Source organism: Centroberyx gerrardi, chromosome 24 (genome assembly GCF_048128805.1).
Source record: "Centroberyx gerrardi isolate f3 chromosome 24, fCenGer3.hap1.cur.20231027, whole genome shotgun sequence".
NCBI lineage: Eukaryota > Metazoa > Chordata > Actinopteri > Beryciformes > Berycidae > Centroberyx > Centroberyx gerrardi.
Window position 1 is genome coordinate 21482695 of NC_136020.1, and position 11307 is coordinate 21494001.

Here is an 11307-nt window from a genome sequence, read left to right on the forward strand (position 1 = left end):
AATATGGTTTTAATAGGATAAAAACTTGGTAAGAGCATCATGAGTTTGATTTCTATAATCAGTTTCAACTTCAGTAAATTCAATCATTCCATACAAATTCAGAAAACAGAATTTAAATTCAGTCGTCCGCTGGAACAAATCTCATCACTTTCAATCTAAGTCATTTACACAAACACAAGATCTCAAGTCAAGACTTTAGAAACCTTTTCAAGTCAGTCAAGATGTCAGTTGAGAAAATAGCACAGAAATAGGAAAAAGGGAAGAAAAATTGAAGGAAAGAAGATTTATATGTTTTTATACCCTTCTTATAATTAGTTAATTTAAGTTGGATGTTGACAAAACCTTTAATTTCAAGGCAAAACAAACAAACACATTTAATTGATGCTGCTGGCTTTTCCATCACTCAGTAAGATGACACTCAGGTGAGTCTGTGGCCCCGCCCCCCTGCCCACGGAGCGCTCTGATTGGCTGGTTCGAACAGCGCTGCCCACACACAAACCACAACAGCGGCGGAGTGAAGTCTGGAAAACATGAGCAACATCCGACAGCCAGAAGAAGACGCAAAGACAAGGATTTCCCCCGAGAAAACACGTTAAAACGGAGGAAAACTACCGGATTTCTGCCGTGAAGCTTCTCTGTCACTTCGGAGCTGGTGAGTTGGAAACTTTATTTTTGTCTCACCGGACGTTATCGGGGGAAAAGTTAGCCGAAAAAACTTTCACTTCTGCTGCAGATTTTCTCCCGTTTCTCCTCCACATCCATGAGGAAGCCTCGTGGACGCAGCGCTGTTTAACATGACAGTATTCTGGGAAAAATATTTAAAATACTGTTATATTCTCAGGTTATTGAGCTCCTGCTTTATGTTGCTGTCTTAAAGTCTGACTCAGAAAATAAAAAGCGGCTGCATTGGCAAGCTGCCAGTGTCTCTAACTAAGAAGAGAGCTATATTTGAACGGTTTGTTTTAAGTGTTACCGCCTGCCAATCAGATTAAAGCCTATCTTTAGTGTCATTCACCTCTACCCAAAGAGACGAGATTGATTTTTTATGACTTTATTGGATGGGAAACGATTCACTTCCTCACTTCTCTGGCATGATCTATAATCTGATTGTGATGAGTCCAATTTAGATCAATATGCATCCCTGCTCGCGCTGGTTTCAGCATTACATAATGCGCAGTAATTGGCATTGACAGGCCCGTGCGTGCTCGGACTGACTGAAACAACAGTCTCTAGTCTAAAGCATGCGCATATGCATCCTTGATTGGCAGGTGGGAATAAACAGGAAAAGGGGATCAGCAGTTTTTGACTGGTGCAAATTTAAGTTGAGATTGACTGTGGATGGCTGCTGAGGTTTCACATTAATATAATGGGAAATTGCAGTGGCTGAAAGGATGGAGTGGATCTTGTGGTCTTGTGTAGCAGGTTGGATCCATTAATTAATTGAATTGAGAATGCATGGTAAATTTAAATTACTGCAATTGGAGTGTGAATGTGAATGTCACCCAGCTGTAAGGAAACAGAACTGAATTCCATGAAATTCCACTCGCTAAACATTATAAATCAAAACATTATGAATCAAATAAAAGACAGTTCAACAAATCAAACACATTCAGTCATAATGTATGGATTAACATTACATGTTCTGCATCAAATACCACCTGAAAGGTTCCTTTAACATGTTATGATATTCAGTATTGATAATATATAACAAGTATGTGGAATCTCAGATATGTGGGAAGAAAAAAAAACATGGAATTTCACAGAATTTCATTGAATTATTTATTTGTTTATTCAAATCCCAGTAGTTCAATAGGAAGAGCAAGGCACTAACAGACAGGGTTGGGGGTTCAATTCCCGCTCACATGCTAAAAACAGTATGCACTTATAATTCTGTTAGGGGTTTTGGATAAAAGCGTCCCCCAAACAGCGTACGTTCTCTTACTGGTCTGTTTTTATTGTTCATTGACACTCAAGCAGAACACATGAAATATGAAGTCTTCTTCTAAATGGTTTCCTGCCGGGGGAAGGAGGATGGAGTAAAGGCCTGGCAGGTGTTTCCTGCAGAGAGAGACGTGAACCCTCCGGTGTTCCCCGGGCGGGACGCTTCACACGCCGCCTGCCCGGCTGCTGATGTGTTTATGGGGCGGTGTGTTTTTGTGTTTTGGTGTTTTTGGCCGAGGCATCAGTTTGTCCCTCCAGAGCCTCAGACAGGACAACAACACAGAAGAAGAAGTAGTCATGTGATTTTCGGGCGTGGATACATTTTTCCACTGTGATGATTTTACTGCAGGTTTTAAACTTTTAAACACTTGATTTTAAAATTTACCAGTACACAGGATGTGACGTAAATATAAATTGTGCTTGTATGTGTGTGTAAGCATCTATATAGAAACCAAGCATGGATACAGGAGGAAAAGGGAGGTGGTGGGTCACACACACACACACACACACACACACACGTGCACGCCCACGCCTTCAACATTAATCAGATCTAGGGCTGCAACTAACGATTATTTTCATTATCGATTAATCGAATGATTATTTTTTCGATTAATCATTTACTCTATAGTCTTACTTAGTCTAACCAGCAGCCAAAAAAACCCCAAAATGTTAATTTTTTATAATGATATAAAACAGAGAAAAGCAAGAAAATCTTAGCATTTGTGAAGCTTTAACCAGCAAATGTCGGGTATTTTTACTTGATAAATGACAAACGATTATCAAAATTAGAATCGATTAATTTTCTGTGGATTGACTAATCAATAAATCGACTAACTGTATCAGTACTAATCAGATCTATACACATCTGTGCTACATCTCCACTGTCCTAGCATCGCACTGTCCCACACTTAGACTCACACCTGATCCACTGCATCACACCCAATAATTTCCAGTTGGATCAGGGATGCTGGTGGGATGACAGGTGACTGAAACTGTCCCGTGAAGCAGCTGCTTGTGAGTCATGTGACTTTTGTTTACAAGCCCCTGGTTTGCCTGTAACCGGGCAGCGAGAACCTAAACAAACCAAATCCAACATAGTGGAAGTTTTCCACTGCGGTTCGGACCAAAGAAAACAAACCGTAGGTGTGATCGAACCGTGCTTGTGGCGTGATCGGTTCTCACTTCAGATCATTGACGAAATGTCGTTTGGTTTCCAGACAAAGCCGTCACTGAGCGGCTCTGAATGAATGAACGCACGCATGAGTAGAAACCCCCGATTCCCTCGATCTTCATAATCACCATCTGCTTGATCTTTGGCATCAGGCCTCCACGTTTCAGTGCTGCCAGGGCTCACACACACACACACACACACACTCACACCCACACGATGCCATGGATGAGGCAGGGAGGCTTAATGGGTTAAACCTCCACGTGGCACATATGGGCTGCGACGCTGCATGTGGACACAATGGAGATGATAATGAAATCGTGGATTACCCCTCATTTATTTAGGGTACAGCTTACAGAAAGGGACTGGTGGGGGGGAAATGAGGGATCAGCGGGTGGGACGGGGGTGCAGGGGGGGGGCAGCATAGACCCTATTAAGACTGTAAACTGTAAATGATGACACAGGAAAGAGAGCTGACGTTGTGTATTGTTCCTCTGAGGTGATTCGGATGTGTGACATGCTTTGAGTTTCTTTGAAGAGCTCGTTTCCAAAATGCTGCGTATCCATTTCAGGGGAAAAAAACATTTTTTAGATGTCAAAAATAATGCCAAATTTGTTAGATGTCAAAAATAATGACAAATGCCCATCACAAGTTACCACAACCCAAAATGATTCTTAAAGTTTCTTACTTAGTCTGACCAGCAGACGAAAAACCCCCAAAGTATTCATTTTATAATGATATGAAACGGAGAAAAGCAGCAAATCTTATTAGCATTTGTGAAGCTGTAACCAGAAAATGTTTGGTACTTTTATTTGATAAATGACTAAAATGATCGATTATCAAAATTATAATCATTTAGTTTTCTGTCTGTTGACTAATCGTTTCAGCACGACTGTAGTTAATCATTCAGCATCTCTAAAACATAGAAGATCCAGTCTGTAAAAATGTTGCCACTTTGTCAACCAAGGACTTAACCTTTGAAAATCATTTAGCTTTCTGTTTGAGCTGTCAATCATTAAGTGAAAGTAGGCATCTTCCAGTGTTGTCTGTCTCATTTTTGGAGCGAGTCTTTTCACTTGTTTCTTGGGTGATGATCTGTTGAAACTGCTGCTGGACCGGACTTATCTCTCGATCATGCGGGTGTCAGATTCTGTAGACCTATATATCTATAGATAATCTAATCTATAGATCTATAGTGTTGAATATGGCTTCAGATCAGTGGCAACTCTCTATAGAAACTCCTATTCTTTTCATACTGGTGTCATATGAAGTGTTTCCTTCCAGAAGCACCAGTACATTCTGCTATCAGAAAGGAAAAGAAAAGTAATATCTCCCTAAAAACGTAGTCTGAAGATGACGCAGAACTTAAATAGTAGTCTGGAAAGTGTTTTACTTTGATGCCACAAGTCATTTTGTGAGATTAGATTCGTTTTTAGTCCGTTTTTTTCAATTCATTTTTCATTTTAGAATTAAATTCCTCACTATGGAGGTACAGCGATGCACAACGTCGCCTGTTTAGTGGATTTATTCTAAAAACAGTTTCCAGGTCTTGATAACAGGTGTGTTAATGTCAGTTTCTGAGGAGAGGCGAGTCAGACAGACAGTTTGTTTGTTCGTTGTTGTTGTTGTTGTTGCTTCTTACAACTGAACTAAACTGATGGTCTGAGGATTGAGATGTTTTCTTTTGCGCATTTCTCTATTTTTCCCACTTTAGTGCTACTTTGTGAAAAAAGTCGACCTCCTTTCTTTATCACTCCTTTCATCAGAGTACGAGTTTCTCTCTCTCTCAGACTGACCGCTGCTCACTGAGGACCTAAGGGAGCACAGGCTTCTCCCGCTCTGTCTTACTACTAATGAGCCTGATTAAGGTGAAAGGTGCCCCAGTTTTACACCCCCCCCCCCCCCCCCCCCCCCCCCCCCCCAACATGACCAGGATTATCATCTAGTGAGCGTGGCTGGTTTGTCTGAACGTGACGACCCCTCCACCCGGTTACCTCTCCTTGGCCTGACCTTCTGTGTGTGTGTGTGTGTGTGTGTGTGTGTGTGTGAGAGGAGGGGGGCTGGGGGTCACTCAGCTGCAAAGGCTTATCTGAACTGACCCTGATAATGCCTGTTACATGGCAACACCGCGGCTGCGTGTTTGGGGGCGTTTTGTCTTCCGATTTTGAAAGTAATAATCCTTGATGATTGGGTAGAAATGGAAATGGCAGAACAGATTGACACAGCAGAACCTAGATATACCTAATCAATGATCAATTGCAAAACAAAAGGGTGCAATACAGTATGAAACGAAATGAATACATAAGGAAACAAAACAAAAAGCCCAAGACACAAAAAAAGCATCTTGAATAGATATTAAAGGCCTAACTAACTGGCACTACTGGCCTTAGACCCTCAATGAAGATGAGGAAAAACAACAAATAAACTATAATTAGGTTTCTCCCAAATAACTGACATGTTGACAGTAGAGGAGGAGGACTTCTTCCTTCAAAAAACTGTGTTTCCACCTCTGAAAAGTTCAGAAAATGCATCCATTACGGCTCCTGGGCAGCTTTTGGCAGCCGGACAAAATTCAGATTTGAAACGGAGGTGTTTGTGCAACGGTTTCGTGACAGAGCTCCGTCTCTTTGTCAACGGTTTCACGCCCCGGTTTGTTAGTTCAGTGTGCCGACCATGTGATGCGGTTCTGATTTGTATGAGCTGAGCATCAACAGTAAAATCCGATTTAAAAAAAAACGCAGCTGAGTGCAACGATCAACGGTCAGGTTCGTTCTGTAGTCTGCTCAGGTATTTCAAACGGTCGGTCTGCTGGACGCCTTTGGTGTGGCTGAAGGGATGATGTCATTGCCGTTGGCTGGCCTTCGGGTGTGTGTGTGTGTGTGTGTGTGTGTGTGTGTGTGAGATCAGCAGAAACGGTATCCCTCAGCGTGGGCATGCTGCCAGGCCCGCTGCAGCTTAAAGGACGCCGTGCCTGTGTGTGTGTGTGTGTGTGTGTATGTGTGTGTGTGTGTGTGTGTGTGTGTGTGTGTGTTGGAGGCGTGACGCTGCTGATTCACCAGCCAACTGAGTTCTGACGCTGCTTTATACAGGGAGCGAGTTTAAAAATGGAACTGGAAAACTTTGAAAATGATATGTATTTTTAGAAGCAGTTGTATCACAAAACTAGTAACCACTGCTGGAGCCGTCATGGAGGTCCAGAGAGCTGGCTGTGTGCAAATAAAGTCTAATAACAACCAGGCTAGAAACAGAGAGCAGCTGAGTCAGCTTGTTGTGGTGTGGCTGTAGATCCATTCAGTAACGTTCTCAGTAAAAGTGAATAGTGTGATAAGGTGGATTTGGTTACTGTGACACAGTAAACTGTCTTGTCTTTAGCCCTAGTCTCTACTCCAAAACACTCTGAGTTGTAGCTTGAGAAGAGTCAGCTCAGTTAACCTGAACAAACTGTTAGCTAGCTAACTAGCCGGCAAACACACTGATGTTAATGTTAACACGCTAACGCTAGCCGCTGCTAGATACGTTAGCTAGTGTGCTAATCAGATGTGTTAACAACAAGACAGTGATGTTAGCTGACCAGATACTATGGTTAGCTAGCTAACAAGCTGACATGATCTAAACACTAAATCAATCAGATGGATCAGTGATGAAATGATCAGTTCAGTCAGAAACAGACAGAAATTAACCGTCTGTTCAATTCTGTTGAGACGGACAAGTTGTACATTTAGAAACACAACCAGTTCACAGCTGCTGTTGCTGAAGAGCTCTGAAGACCTCCAATATGGCCGCCAGAGAGCGTACTACAATACCTGAAAGCTCTCTATCGAGCAGTACTTTGTTGTTGGCTCTGCCCTGCTTTGTGTGGTTTGAATCTGTAGGTTATGTTGTCTTATCTGCTGCTGTCATACAACATGACATGTTTTCTTTGGCAAGTGCAAATATTAGTTACCTTTTGTCCAAGTAAACGGGCAGGAATGACTGACTGACCAGCTACTGTCAAAGTGTAAAGCCCTGACCTGTGACAGTACCCACCACTGACTTTGTTTAGTGATTGGATTGAACACATTTTTTATCTCTGTAGTGTCAGACTTACAAGGACGGACAGCGTGTTGTAGCCAAATAAAGTTTTACAGGTTTTGTGAGGTTGTAAAACATTGGTATGTTGGAGTAAATTACACCTTTTACCTTGAGTTACAATTGGTTAAAGAAGTTGTTGAAAAGGTTATTTTCTCTTTTGCAAGTCAAAGTTAAAAACGATAAGCGAACACACCCGAAATGTTTGGTGGCTAAATAAACGGCTGATTGTATCTTGTGTTTGTGGTGAGGATTGACTCTTGAGGACGGCGGCGGTGGCGACGGTGACCCTGTCCGCTCACATGCAGGACGCGGCGTGTTATAAGATGATGTTTCCCTTTCAGAACTGGTCTGGAGTCAGTTTGCAATCGCTCCTCTATTGGTCAAGATTAGGGAAGGGGGAGGGCAGGGAAGCTGATCCTGAGTCAGCGCTCGAGGGGCTCCGACACCCCGCAGCTGACCCGGTGGCGTGTAGCGAGCCGTGGATTAGCGTCAACAAATCAAAATGGGATTGGCAGGTGGCTCCCACTCATTCAAGCCTTTAAGATGGGCTTTACTCACACTGCCTCACCTCCAAGGGAACGCTTCTCCACCAAGGACGTGAGGATGGAGGCCAAGAAATGGTATATGTGTGAGCTTAATCCCGCTTGAAAGGGGGGGTAGTCGTTTACCCGGAGCCAAACCGCGAGGAGCGAGCTCGTACAGGCCCGGAGGGGAACCGGATCGCTTTTGAAACTGAAGTTTTTATCGAAAGCGTAGGGATCGCTTCGGCAACAGACCCGTCGACGGGATATTTACTTTTTTCATTCTTCTCCAGTGAAAGCGTTTTCCTCTCGACCCGGCGCAGCCAGGCCCCATCTGTAATGAAAGGGGGGGGGAGAGGCCGGGCCCCAAATGAAACGCTCCTCCGACAGGGTAATTAAGTCCAGACACAAAGGGCTCAGCAGGAGCGGTTTAATGGAGGAGGAGTTGGTATTCTCCCGGGGGGGAAGTTGGGTCGAGCAGAACCCTTTTTTTGGACGGGACGGGAGGGAAGGGGGTTCGGTCCCCCCCCCATGTGCTGGCCCAAAGCCATTTTACACTGCGGGTACCAGGGACACACACACACACACACACACACACACACTAAGGTTAGGTATTACTCAGCTGTTTCGGATCGTTCGGTTTTATTATCAAACTGCCTAAACCAGCAGTTCCCGGACTTTTTCATATCAGTGTACCTGCAAATCGATGTCCTCTACGCCACGGATCTCATTTAATAACATTTTGTCCAGTAGAACCCAATCTGAGAAGATGCTTTTTATTGGTGGATATGACATGGTACAGAATTTAAACTGTACATACTGTAGATTAGGGCCCCCAAAGCGATGCCTCCTTGCTCCCTTGTCAAGTGGTGAGCAGTTCAACCGAAGAATGATTTTTACTGTCCCATAAATCGTCTCGCGCCCCCCCATCTTGAGACCCACTGGACTAGGAGATGCCAATAGAGTGAAGAGTGACAGCTGTGAGCAAAATTGTCGTCCCTATGCATTTTCTTACTGCGCTAACTTCCACGGAGGGAAATAATTGTGACATTAAACCGCTGCTCATTTTTCTGGGGACCCCCTGGGATTCCCTCAAAGGACACCTGGGGGTCCCGGCACCCCTACTTTGAGAACCACTGGCCTAAACCGTCTGCAGGATTGCCCAGGCCGACCATTTATTTATTTGTTTTTTTTCATCACGCCGTCAGACAACGCCATGTAGCGGAAATCAAACGAACCTCGTCTCTAATCGCGGCGTAAACCCTCTGCGGCTCTTAACTCGTTATGCAATCGTTCTCGTTTCTTTTTTTTGCACTTATGCACGGGTGCACGCACGCACCGCCGAGGCCGAGGCGCCGCGGGCTGCATGCGTGAGCCACGTGTCCGGTGTTGTGTGTTGTGATGACGGAGCGGCGTGGAGGTGGATGTGCTCTGCTGTCTGGAATAGCGCTGATCCTCTTAAATGATTACCGGCTGCAACTAGAAAGAGAGAGAGAGAGAGAGAGACGACCTGCGAGGGGAACATGCGGACAGATGTCCCCCCCCCCCCCCCCAACGCAAAACACACACACACACACACACACACAGCCTGTATGTTCATCTTAGGCTACAGGACCCTGCTTTTTATAGCCTCAAAGTCTATTAAACCTCTCATTTGTACTCTAATAAAAGCAATTCCTCTGATTGTGTTCGGCGTCTTTGTCCGGCGGGGAGTTGGCTGTGTGTCGAGCGCCATGAGGATGAAAACAGGCCTCTAAACACATAATGAGGCAAATTAACTGAATTAATTGTGACAGAGCTTGTTTTTGTTGATGCTCGTGAAGCCCGGATGTTAAAATAAAACGCCTCAAATTCAAGTCTGATGTCATTATGTACGACACCGTTTGGTGTAGCCCAGTCGAGGCTGTCCGTTTAAAACGCCGTTGATCTCTGTCAGCACATTAAGAAGAATAAACACTATCATCATGATTTTTTTTTTTACTGCCTGGCACCCCTTACAGGTCAGATCATTTTAAACTTAAAAAACTGAAGATCATTTTGAAATGATCTTGAACAGCCAGTGCATTTACATACATATTTATATAATCGGTATAGAATCATTTGGAGTGTGTTGATGGTATTATCGCCTGAAAACGCGAATTTACGCTGTCTATATAACTGGAAACGCCATCGGAAATTATGTTTAAAAAAGTGGTGAAGTCCGCTTAACATGGACTTAAATAATTCCTCATCCCGAGGTAAGAAAACCTGCGACAAAGCTTTTCTTTTCTGCTCCTAACAAGAAATACAGGTCAGTCGACCCAAACCTGAGCAGATCAGGGTTTAGGCTCCTTTTGTTTGTCAGGTTTCTGTGCCTCCATTTACCCGCTAAATCCTCATGTGACTTGTGAAATATAGGAAAGGAAAGGTGTTCATATAAGCTCTGATACCAAGCCGAATTTTAATATGTATAGAGGGGTGAATGTGTACAATCTTCTGGAGAAAGGGCGTATTGGGATGCCGGGGAAAGTCCTAAAACCTCACTCTACCTTGTGAACTGGGTTTCTGGGTAATGCCGAAAAATAACATCGTTCACTTTTTGCAAAAACCGGCCTCCTTTCGCATTCACGAGCCTCGACGACACGGCGATGTAAGTCGATCCACGCCAAAGAGGCATCGGCTGCATATTTTGGCCCCCAAAAAGAAATGTAAGAACATAATCTCCCAAAAAAAACAAACTGCCCAGGTCTTCTAGCCGGCTGGGTGCGAAGTCTTGTTTGCTGACAGGAGCAGGAAGGCGGCGTTTTTTTTTGCAGACGGGACGGGAGAAGAGAGCCGGGTATTGTCGGGCGTTCTTTCCAGCGACCGTCGGGGAATGTGCGTGGTCGCGCTCGCTGTCACAGTGTCGAGCTCTGTCCTTTTCCAAGTTCACATCCACCATAAAACATGTTTTTGTCTTTGCCTTCCCCCCCCGCCCGACTCTCTCGCCCTCCGCTGGGTTTGACATTTGGCTGTGTGTGTGTGTGTGTGTGTGTGTGGGAGCCTTTGGTCCCTGCAGGGAGTCCGGCTCTCAGGCTCCGCCGGGGCCCCCAGCTGCAAACAACTGCAGTCCAGAGCCAGAGATTTCGCCCTTTTGTCCTCGAACGCGACCCTCGCCGACGCCTCCGCGCTGAAATGAAGCTGAAAGTCCCTCTTCTTCTGGATTCCTAAATGTCGGCGTTCAATCACTGTTTCTGGTTCGTGTGCCATACAGCGGACGATCTCAAACAAAGCTTCAAAAGACTCAACTGCCCTTTAGAAATCCTTTCAGGCCTAGATGCCAGTTTTCCCCCCTAAGAAATTCACTTAGTGAGTGATTTTCCATTATCTTTCCTCTCTCAGATCTACAGCTATTACCTCTTTCAGCCGGGATTAGACGGAGGCAATAGACTTTTCTGATTGAGTCTTAAAAGCTTTCATTAAATTTGCAACGGCACAGGGGAGTCCGCCGTGTCATGTTTGGGTATCTTTACTTTAGTTCGGCGGCTTGATCCGCTGTTCGCAGTAGTGGATACGATGAATGAAAGAGCTTCAACCATCAAGCGCTAAGAGTTCAGAGTCAAGACTACAGCAGCTGATTTCATTGA

At 44.5% G+C, this 11307-nt stretch overlaps 1 protein-coding gene across 1 annotated transcript in view; it reads left to right on the top strand.

Annotated features, from left to right (window-relative positions):
• Positions 1-610: 610 nt before the first annotated feature.
• Positions 611-11307, top strand: part of gas2l3 (growth arrest-specific 2 like 3) — a 33192-nt gene continuing 22495 nt past the window's right edge. The window contains exon 1 of the mRNA XM_071906685.2: positions 611-652. The gene's annotated coding sequence lies outside the window, so the exon portion shown is untranslated. The remainder of the gene's footprint in view (positions 653-11307) is intronic.